We start from the raw sequence: 18,187 nt of genomic DNA on the forward strand, positions 1-18,187 counted from the left end.
CAGGACTGGATTCTGACTTGTTATAAAACAGATTCCAGTGTGCCTGAGCTGAAAGTGCTTTGATTTGATCTATTTAAGGTCAAACTCCCAGGCATTTCAGCTGTGCATTATGCTGTTTAAGATCATCAGTCTTCAGTAAGTATTGCTGGAACACACAAGAGGACCATGCCTCAACCTCAAGCAGGTGGCACCAACATTATTTATTTACTACTAGTTGCCTTGTACCTGGCATTGCTTAGGACTGTAAGAAGCTAAAAAAGAAAGTGCAATTTTGAAAGGTTCAGTCCACCATCTTGATTCAAAATAGCATCTAATTGTATCCAAACATAGATAAAAACTTGATCTCAGGAACCATCATACAAAATCTGGATACGATATCTTAAGTGTCCAAATGAACAGCAAACAAATAGATTATTATTATTTTAGCAAATTATATTTGGGATATCAGATTACAATTTGGGAGGAAGATTAGCTCTTGCGTTTCCCACCCCTGCGTATTGATATATACTATAAAACTTGGTGCCAGTGGTGTCCTCTAGATGTTGTTGGACTACAGCTTCTGTTTATCGCTGACCATTGGCCATGCTGTCTGGGACTAATGAGAGTTGGAGTCTAACAATCATAGAATCATAGAGTTGGAAGAGACCACAAGGGCCATCGAGTCCAACCCCCAACAACATCTGGAAGGCACTACATGATAGGCTAGGTAAAGGTAAAGGTACCCCTGCCCGTGCGGGCCAGTCGTGTCCGACTCTGGGGTTGTGCGCCCATTTCGCTTAAGAGGCCGGGGGCCAGCGCTGTCCGAAGACACTTCTGGGTCACGTGGCCAGCGTGACAAGCTGCATCTGGCAAGCCAGTGCAGCACACGGAAACGCTGTTTACCTTCCTGCTAGTAAGCACCCCCTATTTATCTACTTGCACTTTGACGTGTTTTCGAATTGCTAGGTTGGCAGGCGCTGGGACCAAGCAACGGGAGCGCACCCCGCCGCGGGGATTCGAACCACCGACCTGACGATCGGCAAGTCCTAGGCGCTGAGGTTTTACCCACAGCGCCACCTGCGTCCCTACATGATAGGCTATCTTAATATAAAACAAGTGGTGTTGGCATTCGTCAAATGTTGGAGAATACGCATCAACCCCTTCTTTCTGCCCCCTAATGTTTTTTAACCAGCAAAAGTATGCACACCAAGGCAATACTAGAACAGGAAATTCTGCTCCTTCTGAAAAACTGCTTATTAGTACAAAATGCTTCCCTAGATTTTAGACCAGATTTATCATCCAGTGATAAAAGCTTGTCTGAGAGGGCATGATGGGTCACACATTTTATCAGGTAGGAGTTAAAATTAGTACTTCTCTTGCCGGAAAGGAGCTAGAACCTTGAAAGAAGAATGAACTATCTATGCAGATGCAATCAAAGTGTGGACAGGTCTACAAATAGGCTAATTCTGTCCCTTAAAACCAACATTGAAATATTACTCCCTGCCCCTGTTTACCTCTGTGGAATTTAGATGAGAGCATCAGGCTCTCCTGAAGGGATAATAATTTGGAAACGCATGGTGTTTTCTTGACCAATTTATCTCTCTTCACTGGCAAGCAAGTTATTTTGGCCTGTCTGTGAGAAGGCATCAAAGCTGATTGTAAACTGTGGAAGCATGAAAGCTTCAGGCAGATTAATTTTTGAGCTGGAGCAAGCTACAGAAAAATGTAACTAAAAGGGAGACCAACACATACGAATTCTCTGCTCCCGAGGAGCTGAGATTGCAGTGTGAATGCAGAGTGGGACCTTGGCAAGAAAGGCAGCACCGCAAGAGGTCAAATTAATTCTCAGTGAAATCCTGTTGGCTTTAATGGAATAAAATCCCTGTTCATTAATCTGATGAAGTTGGCCGTCACTCATGCTGCAAGATATCCTTTCACCTCTAAAGTAATCCTGAATATTTTAATAGAGATTATGAAGGCTTTGAATCAGGATACCTGAAAGCTCAGCATCCAGGTCATGTGAAGTGATAATTAGGCAAAGAGTTACACTGAGCATGTGCAGATTGTCCCTGTTTCATGGTAGCCATATCCAGACCCCCACAAGTCTCCTGCTTTAGGTTCCTCATCAGGATTTACCTCTTTCATTAAACCTTTGGCCTAATCTCATAATTCTCATCATGATCCAAAATTATGTCTAAAATTTAACTCAATTTCTCACCTACTCTCTGTGTGAAACTTCACTTATCCTTTCTCCCCCCCTTTTTTGTCTCCCTCACAATACAAATATAGGTTGTGAGAAAGACCTATAGTGCAAGGATTTTTCTACTTCTCTTATTCTGCAAATGTTAATGGCAGTGTATATATGAAGGTGGGAAAGAAATTGAATAAATGCGTGTGCACACACACACTTTCTCTCTCTCCTATGAAAATACAATATATTGGCTAATGGTACTTAGTATAATTGTCCATTCCATTATGACCAAATATGTTACTTTTAGGTGCCAGGCAAAAATGTTTCTTTTCATACAGGCTTTTGGCCTTTAACTTGGAGTGTTTTAGATTTTGCGGCCTCCACTAATGGGTGGGATGTGTTAAATTGCCTTTTATGCATATAAATGCTTTTAGCTTTTCTGTTTAGTTTTATCTTGGTTTTATTTTTTATTATACCAAATGTGTAAAAAATAATAATAATAATTACAAAATATAGCTCACTGGACAGAATATTAATCACCCCTGAATACTAAAATATACACACAAGTACCTTCCACTTTGGATTATACTATTCTAGTCTATTGACCTAATATTCCTTCTTCATCTATCTGTATTAGAACCAGACCTCAACATTCTGTCATAGGTTGACCTAAACACAGATTCAATATGGGACCTGTGAAAGAGGATAGGGAGTCAGACAGAAGCATTCTTGATTCATAATGGATGGGAAATGATCCCATTGCTTTGTCCTTTATAAGTTAATTGCTTGTTATCTTCTATGGAGAAAAAGCTGTGCATGAGGTCAATGAGTGTAGCATTTCTCTCTGCTCTGACACTAGATGACCCAACCCTCTCTGACAGACTATATATTGGACTACAACTCCCATTTGTTCCAGCAGTGCTACCTGAGGATCATGGGAGTTTGTAGTCCGAAACATCTGGAGAGCATCAGATTAGTGAAGGCTGCCATGGGGTGTCATTTTCCATTTCCTCCAAACCTGATTGGTGCCAAAGGAGGAAGTTTTGGGACAGGAGTTGGAGCAGCCAAGGAGCTGTCCAGCAGGATCTGGAAGGCTGGGCAGGGGACCTCCCCCTCACAGCTGTTGCACCAACAATTTGCAATCAGTAACTGATGGTTTTACAGTAGACCTGGCTCTGCCTCTTCTGGCATCTCCATGGGGCTCTGATCCAGAGCATGCACTGGTTGTACTTACCTCCTCTTCCCAAGCAGGACTGAGGACAGGGAGGCTTCAGTCTTCCAAACAGTTTGGGGTTTTAGCACAGGGAAACATTTGGTCCCTCATTATTGTAGCCTCCTCAAGAGGGGAATAATTCAGTTCTTTCTTAGGAGTTAACTTCCCAGGGTCCCCATCTGTGCTGGGGCTCAAAGTAGGGTTCTGCTTCTCCTTTGTGGAGAAAGTCTGGTTTGGTTCAGGGTCTGCACATAGGCAGGTACTGATACAGATTCATTTTGGTATTTAGACAGAGGACATCCTCCACTCCCACTCCGGTCTTTGCAATGCAAAAGCTTTCCCTCTGCATACATCCTGCCCATGATCATGGTGGGTATTTCCCCAGCAAAGAGTTGCAGTCATCTGGCATTAGGAGGAAGGCATTTCAGTTCAGAGAGTGCGGCTTGTTTCAGGCCCCAGCACTGAAGTACTGGAGAATTTGTAGATACAGAATGAATCAGGGCTTCCATCTTCGTTGCCACAATGTGGATAAAACATTTTTAAAAAATGAATGAAAGCATAAATGGGATTTGGTCTCAAGAAGGACATCTGCTTAAAATCATCATGCCCTCACCCCACATTATGTAAGGTGGCAGATTTGTTAGTTATGCTGGTGGCTGTCCTTAATATGTGTGACAATGGAGTTCTCTTTGATGCTCAAATGTCAGGCCAGTGTTTAATGGCTTTGGCTGGAGTTAAGCAAAGCACAGGAGGGTGCCATTCAAAATCCCCATGCAGTTCAGCCAGTTCATCCAAATGCTGACCTGCAATGCCCTTTCTATTTCAGGTTTGGGTCCCATCCATATAGATGCAGACAATATTCAACCTTCTCTCCATCAGACTATAGCCTAGACTGTTGTATGTGTGCAGATGGATAAATAGGGATATACTTAAGTGTTCACTGCTATCCAGGTTGAAACCAGGTAGTTCCATTACGTTTCAGTCCAATTTTAGCTACAGTTCTTAAGCTGTGGAGTTCACACTATATGACCAGACCACTGTGACTCTCAGTGTTTGTTGCTGTTGTCATAACTGCTCACGGAAATTAACTTCCCAATTATCCTATAACTCAGCAGTGAAAGAATGTGAGCGGAAAACTATTTTAACTTTCCTATTGAGCAAAACATAGATGGTGAAATGGTGGTAGAGGAAACTAATCTATTTCTCATACATTTTAGGCCATGTGCACGCAAACAGGTCTCCCCCACTGGTTGCTGTGACAAGTAGGATTCGGTGCTATCTCAGCAAGTGAAGGAGGAGAGAGCAGAAAGCTGTTGTTGGAGGAATCCATTACCAGATCCTGGTTTTGATTGTTTTTGTGGGCTCTCATGTACCCGTGTAACATTGGGCCCACTCACAGCAGCTGCCACCCACCCACTTTCTTACCTCCTCGGTAGTTAGGTAATTTAGGACTCTGGACTTAACCAACTGACACCTGCCTATTCTCCACAGTGGGGCAGAACCAGATAGTGACAGTGAAGAGTAGATGGAGCAGCAAGAGTTGCTGAAATTGCCCAGGGAACATAAGGACATCATAAGAGCCCTGTTGGATCAGACCAGAAGCCTATGCAGTCCAACATCCTGTTATGCTGCTGGCCAACCAGGTGCCGATGGGAAGCCCATCAGGAGAACAGGAGTGCAAGAGCTCTCACTCACTGTTGTTCTCCAACAACTGGTGTTCAGCGGCAGGCTGCTGCCTTAGTACATAGCTACCATGACCAATAGCCATTGATAGCCTTATCTTACATGAACCTGTGAATCCCATCTTACAGGTAGGTAAGTAGGCTAGGGTAGCAAAACAGGAGCAGTAAGATGGCCACTGCTGTCCAGCAGCACATTCAAGAGGGCTGCCATCAGTGGAGGGGGGTGCAGCTGCCCTGCTATGCCAACCACTGACACTAGTCTGGGTCTGGGGGATTGACTGGGAGGCTAAATTAGAAAGCTGTAGGCCTGGGTTGCCGTCTGGCAGCCTATAACCATTGGCTGCAATTGCATAAAAATTAGAAGATGGTAAAGCTGCATTTCTCTGATAGAATAAAACAGTTTAAATATAGCAACTATAGTTGGGTATTTTTGTAGTCATCTTGCTCTTTGATATCATGGGAATATGTCAAGCTCTATTTAAGAAGCTTAAAGCTTTGAACTACTTTTTTATTTTAAGAAATACATTTTAGGTGGTTGGAATAGTTATACAAATCCAGTAAGGGAAAACTTCTCATATGTTGTTTTAAGTGTGTGTAAACGGAACAATTATTTGTGTGTCTGTGTGTATTATCTTTCTTGCCAGGCAATAGTGGGTGTTCCTGTTAGCATCAGGAGGTTGAAACTGGCAAGAGTCCTGAGATTATGGCTTCAAAAGGCAGCAGCTGAATTTCAATGACTTTTCAAACGGGGCTGTTCATCCCTCTCTGCATTTGTTCACAATATAAGTAATGCCGGTGAATCAGTTTCTATGAGCTCTGGGATGAAGAATCAAAGTCTGGGTTGTTGGTATGTTTCTTTCTTTAATTCTCTCCCCCCCCCCCAAGCCTCCACATTATTATTTTGTTTGTCAGGAACATTCCTGTTTTGGAACCAGCTTTCAAAACTGTCCTATTCATTGCCTCTGCGTGATTGAATTTTGTATGTACCTACCTGGATCCTGAGATCATCAGTTGCCCTTTTCCCAGTACCCCCATAAGCTAACATATGAAAAGTGGCAAAGAGAAAGAAGTAATTTTGAGAGGTAGTTCCTGGTTATGGAATACCCTCCCCAGAATGGCTTACCTGGCACCAAATTTTCAGCACCAGGTAAAGTCCCTCACTCTGTCAAGGCCAGTTAATTATCTGCATTTCACTGTTTTAGGCTGATGGCTTTAGCTCTGTGTGGATTTCTGCTAGCTGCTGGATTATATAATTTTTGTTAAATTGTGTTAATATTTTCTCTGATGTCATTTGGCGTTTTTGTGTTTTTGTGCTGCTACTGGTTGATCTTATTATTATTTTAGTCTATTTTATGCTGTGCCCCAACTACCCATAGTAGCCCCAACTCAGTGGGAGTCAATGACAACTAAAGGCAGCAGCGCCCCTTGAAATGAAGAAGTGCTTCACTGAAAAGTGGTGCCAATAGCTACAGTAGAACTGTTTAAGGCTCAGTCAGAGAACGACTGTTGCTGAAGCAATATTTGAGCTCTGCTCTTCCAAATTCTCCAGCCTGAGCCCTGCACAGAGTTCTCTAGGGTACTACTGAAACTTGCCTTGGCTCTGTACTGCTAAGGCTGCTGCTCAAATCAGAATATTATATTGCAGAGAAATAAAAAGAAAACTTTATGGCTTCTAGAAAGACTTGCCTTTCTCATTTCTGCTGTTTGTTCCCTGGTTATTCCTCATTTGGACGACTAGGAGCTTGTCCACCCCAGAGTTCACTATGCGTTCATTGTGTCTTTGCATTTCCATTTAATTTGCATAGTCCACAAATCATTATCTTCAAACAACACCAATATTGTTGATTCTCCACTGTGAATTTGGGGTTACCCAATATGGAAATTATCCAATAAATTGAGGGAAATTGATCTCTAAACTTCTGCACTTGAGGGTCACAGATTATTTGGGGGGGGTTGTGTGTGGGGTGGATGGCTTAGTCATCACTTTCTGCCACTACTTCCTCAATGCTTTCATTGCTTTTCTGGCTGTGCTTGTAACAATACACAGTGCTCTCCTAAATGAAGGAGCTCACCCTTGATCCCTCAGATTTGCATGAAATCAGAAAAATGCAAAGCAAACCACTCCATATGATTGTGCTGAGAATTTACAATTGCCTGGCTGTGCTTTTGTGCACTTCCTGGGCAGGGTTTTATTTTTTAAGGGGCCTGCACAGCTACTGATGTGCATGCCCTGTTGGTACTTAATCAGCATAATATAATAAAGAAATTAGAAGATGGGGACATACACAAAAGGTAACCCCTACAGGTATGAATGAGAAAGACCCAACATGCATACAAATCCTGACATACAAATCCAAGCATGTGCGGGTGTAGATGACTGGCCTAATTTGAAGATGGGGGAGCGGATTAACAGCTAAATAATGCTCAAACACAGACAAGCCCTACTAATGTACTGTATATTGGCCCTCTTGGTTTGCCATGCAAAGAAGTGCTTGACTCCCCTCTCAGGCTCTGCACTTTCATTTTTGGTTCTGTGTTGCCAGCAACAGTTTGCTGTATGACATTTTCTCAGTAGGTTTCTTCTTACTGACGTTCTTGATAGCTAAGGCTCTGTGTGGCTTCTATAATGTTTTTTTAAAAATGAATTCAACTATCTCAGCCCTCAAAAACATATGACAATAAAAGCTCTGTATTAACAAGGTGAGGTGAAATGGGAATATGCTTCCCCCCTTCCACTGTGTGCTGAAAACTGCCCCCTCTTGTTGAATTCTGCAAGAGCAGGGAACGCTCCACAAGACCTTGGTGCTTGACTTCTCTGCCCCAGAGGCAAGGAAGATGAGTAGCAATGCTGCATGCCAGAACACTTGCCTCTCATTGGAACTCAGTGAGGGGGGATGTTCCAGTGGTGGTGGAAGCGGTGGGGCAAGAGTGGTGCCGCCTCTTGCACTTCCACTGCCTGAGGCAGCTGCTTCACCCCACCTAATGGGTGAGCTGGCTTTGCATTGACAAGTTTCTCCTAAAACCCAGCCACTTAGACGGGGGGGGGGCCTAACCTATAACCCTCCAGATGTTGTTGGACTCCAACTCCCATCAGCCCCAGTCAGGATGGTCAACCGGGATGGGAGTCACAAGTCCAACAACATCTGGAGGGTTACAGGTTCTGCATCCCCGCTCCAAAGATTTAACCTAAACAGGATATGCCCAGAAGAGACTTTGAGCCCAGAGAATAACATTCACAGAGAGTTCCCAGAGCTCAATATTTTGAGGCTCAGTGTCCTGCTTTTCTCTTTGCCTTGTGCATGGCTCTTATCTACGTCAGAGGGATTTATATGCTCACTGAAATTGTCCTGACCTCCAAACCCTTTTCTATTTTAGGCTGTTTGACTTCTTGACATTTTCCCGGTTATTCTCAGATGTTTTGCTGCATTTTACCTAAAGCTACACTATGCTGGAGACACATGTAAAGCCAACAGCTTTCCCTCCTTAGAGCCATTTAGTTATTTGATTCAGAAAAAGGGGTTGCCAGGCTTTAGAATATTCCTGCCCGGCTCTCCCAATTCCTTTAGCAGCCTGGCATGCTAATAGGAAGTAGGTGAAGCATTTCCTGGCATGGAGATAAACTATGAGGAAAACTTTCACTTGCTAGATTTCTGGGTCAGACATAGGAGTAGAGACAGAAAAAAAGTTGGCCTTTTTTTTCCAGAACATTCCACTGCAATTCAATTAACAGTTGGCTGTATTTTAACAGGTTTTTTAAATAAAAGAACCCTCTTACGGATTGCACAAACATGAATTGCAAAAGCAATATTAAATGTGCACAGTGGCGTAGCGTGGGGGTGCAGGGGGGGCCGGCCGCACCGGCCGCAACATTTGGGGGTTAGGGTTAGGGGGCGCAAATCCACGGGTTAGGGGGCGCAAATTACTTGCCTTGCCCCGGGTACTGACAACCCACGCTACGCCACTGAATGTGCACTTCCATATACAATTTTTTTTGGGGGGGGGGTGAAGGATCAATATCTACATGGCAGTTATTGGGAGTACCTGATCCTCTTATGAGCACATTTGCTCTCCACATCACACACAAACAGAAGCGCTTGCTTTCATGGGATAGGACTCAGAGATTTAGGTCGTGGTAGGAGGAAGTGCAAGGCAGAATCAAGGCAGGAACAGGCACCCAGGTGAGCAGGTAGAAGTCAAGAAAACTGACAAGTCAGGGGGCAGCATTTGGGGGTGGAATGAGGACATGGGCCAGCCCTGCCCTGTTGTGCTAAAATTATCGTTTTAATGGGGATGGGGTTTTAACTTGGGTGGATGTTGTTTATTTGTGGGGATGTTTTAAATTGTTCTTAAGCATTATATGTTAATTTGTATTCTGCATTTGTATTTTTTGGTTATACAGTGGTACCTCAGGTTAAGTACTTAATTCGTTCCGGAGGTCCGTTCTTAACCTGAAACTGTCTTTAACCTGAGGTACCACTTTAACTAATGGGGCCTCCTGCTGCTGCCGTGCCGCCGGAGCCCGATTTCTGTTCTCATCCTGAAGCAAAGTTCTTAACCTGAAGCACTATTTCTGGGTTAGTGGAGTCTGTAACCTGAAGCGTATGTAACCTGAGGTACCACTGTACAAGGCCAGGGGTCAGCAAGGTTTACCTCATCTGGGCCGGTTCACTCCAGTGGAGATCCGTCTGTGGGCCGGATTGCCCACGATTTCTGGCGTCTGCATCTGCACAGACACGAGTCCCCGCGCCATGCAGCGCTGGTTTAGCGCAGTGCGTGGGGACTCGCTCAGCAGGCAGCTTGGTTTGGGAGTGGCTTGTGGGCCAGTTAAATGACCCACATCGACCGCTTGTGGCCCATGGGCCTTAGGTTGCCTACCCCTGTACAAGGCTGATTAATATTCTACAGCCTTTTAAATGTGTTTGTGGGAGGGGGCATTATTGTTTTGTTGTTTTTATTCAAACTATTTATTTGTGCTTTTACCTTGTATTTTTATCTTGTAAACCACCCTGAGATCTTGTAATGAAGGGCAGAATATACTAATAAATTACTGCTGCTGCTACTACCACTACTAATTGTTGCAGAACATGAATGCTTTCCTTGGGCGAATGGAACTGGATGGGGCATCATTACGGGACGTTCAGCAGAGCTGCCAGCTTTTAAATAGCTGAAATCAGAGGCACCAGGTGCCTGGAAGTCCTTCAAGGTTGTTTCCAGGGAGCAGGAGCCACTGCGGAGAGCAAGAGAAATACATAAAAATAGCTTCAACATTTCCCAGCAAACCCATCAGCTTTTTCTCGCCTTAGACCATACCAAAATAGAAAATAATTAACTGGGAGCAAAATGTGTGACCTAATGAGTGTGTGTGTGTGTGTGTATGCAAGGGAGAGTGCTGGGAGGTTTGGAAGTAATTAGATGCAAAGCTGCTAATATTCCATTAAAATATCTGTGGCTTCTCAGTGCAGTCAGGAAAAGTTAAACTGTTCTGTGCCATTAATACTAAAGCATCGGTTGTCAGAAGCTTCATTCCACAATCTCTTCCACACTTGCACATTTCTTTGCCCACTAGGCTGAAAGTCTGGCTGGGGATGGAGCTGTGTAACCATGGGCAGTACAGAATCTGGTCAGCGGCATGACACTGGACATTGAGAGATCTCATCTTCAGTCTTGGTTTTGGACAAAAGTATTTTAAACACATTGGCCTTGTCTGGCAGTGACACGCTGAACAGCAGCGGTGGCCATGGAGAGGCAACGAGATGCTGCCTCATAGTTCCTGCAGCCACAGCCGCCATCGCTTGGGACAAGTGGCAGCTCATCCTCCTCCCCAAACCTGGCAGCAGTGGCAGTGGCGGGGGAAAGAGGGACTGTCCCTGGAAAATAGGAACACTTGGGAGGGTATGAGAAGAGTTTACCAATTAGGGTGGGGGCACACCATGCATGTAAAACACATTCCCCCATCCCTAGAAAGAATTTTGAGCAGTGGTGTAGTGTGGGGGGTGCAGGGGGTGCCGGCCGCACCGGGCGCAACATCTGGGGGGGGACGCGCTCGCACTCGCAGCTCTCTGCTTCTACCTGGCTCATGGGTTAGGGGGCGCAAATTACTTGCCTTGCCCCGGGTGCTGACAACCCACGCTACGCCACTGATTTTGGGAAAGTCTGCTGGGAATTGTAGCTCCTTGAGAAAACTACAATGCGCAGGATTGTGTGTGTGTGTGTGTGTAGGGGGTGCTTTTAAATGTATGTTGTATACATAGTGAGCTCCCACAATGAAATATGTTTTCTCCTCCATGATTTATACAGCTCCAGCAGTCTAAGGCAGCTCCACAGGAGAGACTCGTGGTATCAGTCTTGACTACAACTGTTGTTGTGGCTGAGAGCCTGTTAAGGAACACACCCAAACAGCAGACAAGCCACCTAACACTTAAATCACAGGAAATCACGGAGCTACAGGAACAATCAGACTTCATGGCTAGGCTTTTAAAATCTAAACAAGGAAGGCTTGTCACGAAAGGTTTGCAAAGGCTTTATTAGGGGAATTGCTCGTTGCCCTCTTTGGATTAGATGACCCATTAATGTTCTGAGGAAGTGATACTGGAGTAATAAACATCTAATGTAAACCCTAATCTCTCTAACCTCTCAACAGCTGGCAGTCAGGAGGATTTCCTGGCACTAAATGTGAAATTTGGCTAGGTTATCGGGAAATCCCATACCTCACGTCTGGGTTGGGGGAGTTGACATACAGTGGAGATGTTTTCCTGCGACTTTGATATATGAGTACATTCAGTTTGCTTTCTTGCACCTTTATCTGAGGATTCCCTTTTGGAATTCAACCCGTTCTAAAGCTGCACCTGTTTTCCTGGGTGATGCTGATTGGTTACGTCTCAGCTAATTAATTTATAGGTGATGTGCACCAGTCACCTCCTGGGGTAATTGCTAGCTGACCCTAACTGCAGTTTTCAGCATGGGGACCTTGCATTTTATCAGTAAATGGCAAAATGCATGTCATTATGACAGGCCTGAGGAGAATGCTGGGCTTGTACACTGTAAGAAGAAGCCTTGCAGGTGAAGTGTGTGCCTCCGGGTGGTCTGCACACAGACACCTGCTGCACCACCCCTGAGGGATCTTGGTTAGTGGTCAGCATTGAGAAGCAGGTGCTGCCCTCTGCACAACATACCCAAATTCTTTTCACAGGAAAAATGAACTGTGACCAGCACCTTATGCAAGAGAAAATAAGAGGGTTCCATTGGGTATGCTGTCAGGGAGGGTCAAAGATGGCCCCTGCTCCTAGTGACGTTTCTTCAGCTGCACAGCTTGAGGCTGGGAAGGTGACTTCCATACACATAGAGGACAGATTGTGTTTTTGTGTTTTTATTCAAGCCCAGTGAGCTAATCCTGCACTCAGCTTTCAGATTCCCCATTCTTTCCCAATGGACTAGTTACCAAAAAAGAAAATCCAGCCCTGCTGCAGGCCTGTATTAAGAACATGACCAGGAAGCTGTAGTTAATTACCAACCTCTGTGTGCAGCCTGAATCAGTAGCCAGACAACACAGTGTTGACCTCGGAGCTCATGTTGTCCTGGGGACGGGGGGAGGAGGGGCACAGGATGGGAAGGAAATCGTTTAACATTTTTGGATTAAAGACTGACAAGCTTGAGAAACCTGCACATAGCATAGAGGGAAAGACAAATCATACTTCACTTCAAAGCCAAGAGGAATTATCTTACGGTAGCTGCAAGTGCCTTTTTCTACAGCAAGTGCCTTTCCAATTGCCAGCTCTGACAGAGTGCTGGTCTCCTTTTACAAATGATGGTTTCCCTTTTCCAACAGCTCAGTTCTATGCATGCTTACTTAGAGGTAAGCACCACTTTGTTCAGCAGGGCTTACTTCCAAAAAAGCATGCATAGAATTTCAGCAGGGAGCTGGATCTTACCTTTGTGAAATGTAAACAACACAACCGATTTTCTTTTCTCTTTCTCTTGAGGATACCATGAAGTATGTGTGGAATAAGAAGCAAAATACTAGAAATTTAGCTAGTCATGTTTTGTAGCCAGTTTTGCTGCATACCTGAGTGTGATGACCTCAAACAGCCATTCTCTGGGGCTTTCACGTGGGTTATAGCAGGACAATATCTGGGAGGCAGGGAAACCAGAAGAACGGATTCCTGGTAAGAAACCTGCTTTGTCATAACTGGAAACAGCACATCACTTTTATTTATTCTCTGTGAGGAATTTGCTCCCTTAGACACATTGGCTAGAAATTTTCAGTCATTCCTCCTCCTGGTGCCATGCCAGCACAGATAGACTGCCACTCTTCAGTATCAAATGGCTGTTATTGCCTATCTACACAGTATGTACAGAAAGTATGTGGAACCTCTGACCCTTTAGATGTTGTTAGATTCCCCACTGACCCTGGCAGCATAGCTGGTGGTCGAGGATAATGGGAGTTGTAGTCCAGCAGCATCTGCATTTACACAGCTCAGCCACCGCAGTGTAAAGAAACAGGAATCAGTGGCTGCATAGACACATCTACATTTAAAACATCCAGTGCCCATTTAAAGTCCATGGCTTTCCCTGAACTGTATTTCCCCCTCACAGAGCAACAATTCCCAGCACTCTTAACAAACTACTACTCCCAGGATTCTTTGGGGTAGTCATATGTGCTTTAAATGCGTGGTGTGGATCTGCCATATTCCCCTTGTGCCTGACAGAGTTTTGTTCAGGTGGCGCTTATACGTCTAAGATCATAGTCAAGAGTTTCCCAACCCTGTGTAAACAGAAAAAAATCCATGCACTTCCTAAAACAAGGCCACAGCAATGAATCCCTTCAGAAGAATCTTAACATTTTAATTTGTGCGGCATTTTATTTCCCTGAGCATCCATGGTGTCACTTTCAGGTTTTGCAAGGCCTTTATTATGAATTGATTGGATTTATATACTGATTTTCTGACAAGGCCCCCAAGGCAGTTTACAATTTTAAAACACTAAAGCCAAATAAATTGCATAAAATGTAGAATGACAGACTCCTCTGTCAGGCCAACTGGGAGCCAATGGTGTGTGTTGCTCACTGGCCTGGGCTTCCTTGCTTCTGCCTTCCCTCAGGGCACACAGGTCTTTGGCAGCCCTAGGGAAGGTGGAGGAAGAGATGCCCAACACACCCTTCATGGCCCTCACTCCCTCAGTGAGTCTCCATCCTCGCTCCAGAGTAATATTGTCAGTGGTCACGGTAAGGTAAAGGGACCCCTGACCATTAAGTCCAGTCACGGATGACCCTGGAGTTGCGGCGCTCATCTCGCTTTATTGGCCGAGGGAGCCGGCGTTTGTCTGCAGACAGCTTCCGGGTCATGTGGCCAGCATGACTAAGCCGCTTCTGGCAAAACCAGACCAGAGCAGAACACAGAAACGCTGTTTACCTTCCCGCTGGAGTGGTACCTATTTATCTACTTGCACTTTGACGTGCTTTCGAACTGCTCGGTTGGCAGGAGCAGGGACCGAGCAACGGGAGCTCACCCCGTTGCGGGGATTCAAACCGCCGACCTGATCAGCAAGCCCTAGGCTGTGTGGTTTAGACCACAGCGCCACCCGCATCCCTTATTGTCAGTGGTCACAGTAGATTTCAGCTGATACCTGGCCATGTTGACCCTTGCTGCTGGGCCTGCATCCATGTGTTTCTAAACGTTTATTTCACCCAGGCCCTCAGAGTGCTCTTTCCACCAGGCCACGATGCTTGGCAGCCCAAGGTGCGCAACCCTCTCACTAAGTAAACTGGGCCACAATCCACCAGGGCCATCCCAGGACCTACTTCCCAATGAAATAAGCAGGAGCTGCACAAGACCACTTGTGTAGTCTTGAGTAGCTCCAGTTAATTTCAATGGCGCTTGTGTGGGAGAACCTGCCAGTAGATGGAAGTTTCCCCCCTCTATACTAGAATCTGGGATCATCCACTGGAAGACTGGGGGCAGAGAAAAGAAGGTACTTCATAGGTAATGTACTTCAGTGCCACAGGATGTAGCCTGGGGATGAGGCAAATGGCAGGGGATGAGGCAAATGGCAAGCCTATACATGACTACTAGCCAAGATGGCTGTGTTCTACTTCTGCTTTTGGAGACAATATGCCTCTGTTAATCAGTTGATGGGAATAATGAGTGGAGAGTGTCTTGTTTGGGAGCTTCCCATATGAATCCAGTTGGTCGCTGTGAGGAGAGGACTAGATGGGCCTTAGGCCTGATCTAGCAGGGCTTTATTTATGCCCGTTGCCTCCCATCAGTCAGAACTGCTTGCATCCTACATCTCTGCCCTTAATGGCTGCCTATGTCTGCCACCTTGCCCTTCCCTCTTAACAGGGCTGCCTCTTTATTTGCTCAATAAACCCTTTGCGAGGCACACCTTTTTATCTGGTGAAGTCCTACCGCTTACACCCAAGGACTGGTAAGACTTGATGCCTTTGCAGTCCTTCAGGACTCGATGATCCCATTAAAAACAGTCCCCAGGTTCCAAGCATTTGCCCCTCAGATGGGACACCGAAAGGTCAAAGAGAGGCAGCTCTTTTCTTGGTAAACAAACAACTTGAGACTTGTATTAATAGCAGCACATTTCCTTGTTGGGCTCCTCTTGTTTCATCACTGGAGAAGGCAGAGGAACACAATACGTTCTGCCTACCTCCTCTCTCTCTTTCACCTTCCCCAGGGGAAATTAAGCCAATAGGAAGGGACTATTACGCTTAAAGATAATACCAAAGTACAGACTCAGAGAAAGGAGACACTCCAGTTTGTATTCGGTAACTATTGGCTACCCCGGCTGGTGTCATGAGCAGCTTGGCATTGTTGAAAGTCCTACACGGGAAAAGGTTTCAGTGTAACGTCAGTGTAAGAGAAAACACCTCAATCTAATAATAATTGTTATGGCCTTCAGCAGATGGATGGCGCGTTTATCCTTTGACATTTTGCTCCGCACAGGTTACTTGAGTCCATTGTGAAGTAATGCTGCTCGTCTACATGCCAGCCTCTTCACCAAACTGTCACAAATGGCCCTGCTTTTTGTGTGGAATATGACAGATTGCCTCAGAAAGGGGTCAGGCACAGCTCTCTGACAGGAGATCATTGTCATCTCCCTTCATTGAAGTGCATTTCCTATATTCTCATACCTTCCAACATTTATCTGATGAAAACAAGGCCGTCCTATTCCATAATAATAATAATAATAATAATAATAATAATAATAATAATTTTATTGATACCCTGCCTATGTGACTGGGTTGCCCCGTCCACTCTGGGTGGCTTCCAACATATGCAGTGCTTTTTCCCCCAGGGGATACTTAGAGGGTACCTGTTTAGTGCTGTGGGGTTTTTCCTTTGTTTGTTATGGAGGAATGGCTTCTTAGTGATGTGAATGCTTCAGTGATTCATAAAGTCACCCTTTTTGCTTTGGTGGCAAAAAAGCTCAGAAAGAAGACCCTGGACAATATAGCAGTGAAGTGTAAGGGAGACACAGAGATCTAAATAGAGACCATTATTTGTGGCGTGACACCCCTTTTGCTTGTATTTATTTTTTATTCATATTTGTAATGGTCAGTGGCCATAAACTTATTTGGAATTGGAAAAATTGGGTACACTGTGATGGGGGTGTTTTCAATTGTACCTATCTCTACGTGCACCTATTGTTTCATCTCGTCTTCTAGGAGGTATGGGATTATGTGGCGCACTTGGTTGGCTATGTAGTTCTATATTGGGAATTCCCCATCCTCCTTCTGAGGAGGGGAGGTGCAGGTATTTGGGACTTATTTTTTGTTTTTTTATGTGAGAAAATAAATGAGTGTAGTTTTTCCCTGCCATTTATGGAGTTGGTTTTTGGGGGAATCCAAACTGGGAGAGTTTGAAATAGGTTAGTTTTGGGAGGGTGGTCATTTTGATAATGACTATTTTGTCTAAGAGGGTGAAGTTGTATTGTTTCACATCTTTGTTAATTTCTCACCACAGGGGGTTGTGAAGGTATAATTTGTTGAGATTTCTGGTTATTTGTACCCCTAAATATCTGAATTTAATGTGGCAGAGTTTTATCTGTGTGCTGTTGGTGAATTCTTTTTGGATATAAGGGGGAGTGTTGAAGAACATAGCTTAAGATTTTGCAAAGTTCACCTGTAGACCTGACACCACTGTGAATGTGTTGAGTTATTTGGTTAGGGTGATTGCTGTGTTTATGGGGTCTGATGTCGTGACCATCAGGTTGTATGTGAAGAGCCGTTGTTTATAGGTTTTGGCTTTTTTAAATTTCCACTCCCTTGATGTTGGGGGCTGCCCAGAGTTTTTGGTTGCTTTAAGTTTTGATTCATCAAGGTTTTATAGCTACCACTCTATTAAAATCATGCTCTAAAAAAGGGGACACCTGTTTGACTATGAATCCCTTATCTGGAGGCTGGCGCTGCACAAAATTACTTTGACACTAGTTTGCAGTCACCCCAAAGGCCATGAAAACTGTTTTGCAAAAGCTGGAGAATGTTCTAAAAAGCGCATCGGATTTTCCATTAACGTTGTTCTGACTTCACATACGGCACATGCTTCTAAAATAAAACCTTTGCTTCTGTTTTGTTTTTGTTTAAATAGGTAATTTGATATAAACAATTAAAGACAGATGTTGCTCGGGCGCACTTGCGTGGAGACCAGTGGGGACCTTCAGCACAGAGCAAATCATGCTCCTCAAGAAGGCCTTAAAAGGCAAGTGAGCAGAGTCAGAGCAAAATTATCGCTGGGGGTTGGGTAGCGGTGAGTGGAGGATGGGAGTAATTTTAGCATTGACAGATCATCATGTGCCTTTGCAAAGGTGGATGAATGCAAGATATTCCCTCATCCTGCTGCTTTCTGGAAGTTCAAACACTCGCCTCCTTAGCCCATTTCTCAGTCTTACCCTGCAGTCCCAATTGCTCTAACCACATTGCAGTGAGTCAACCACATTGTGTACAGTGGGACTTAATTCTGAGCAAGCCTGCTCAGGACTGTGCTGTGAATTAGGCAGCGTTGCCCTCATTCCTCTGCACCACCAGCTCAGCTCCCATTGCCTTGTCAGTGCTCCTGGGCTTGTAACAGCTCTGTGTTTTCAACAGGCACAGCCCATACCAACAGCTGGCTGGCCACA

General features: G+C 44.8%; 1 long non-coding RNA gene across 1 annotated transcript in view; it reads left to right on the forward strand.

The window, feature by feature from the left end:
• The window catches only part of LOC310751429, a 37,925-nt gene continuing 19,738 nt past the window's right edge, over nucleotides 1–18,187 (forward strand). The window contains exons 1-2 of the long non-coding RNA XR_014542487.1: nucleotides 1–135; nucleotides 4,875–5,912. This is a non-coding gene — a long non-coding RNA (uncharacterized lncRNA). The remainder of the gene's footprint in view (nucleotides 136–4,874; nucleotides 5,913–18,187) is intronic.

The sequence above is a fragment of the Podarcis filfolensis genome (genome assembly GCF_964270895.1).
Source record: "Podarcis filfolensis genome assembly, chromosome: 16".
Lineage (NCBI taxonomy): Eukaryota > Metazoa > Chordata > Lepidosauria > Squamata > Lacertidae > Podarcis > Podarcis filfolensis.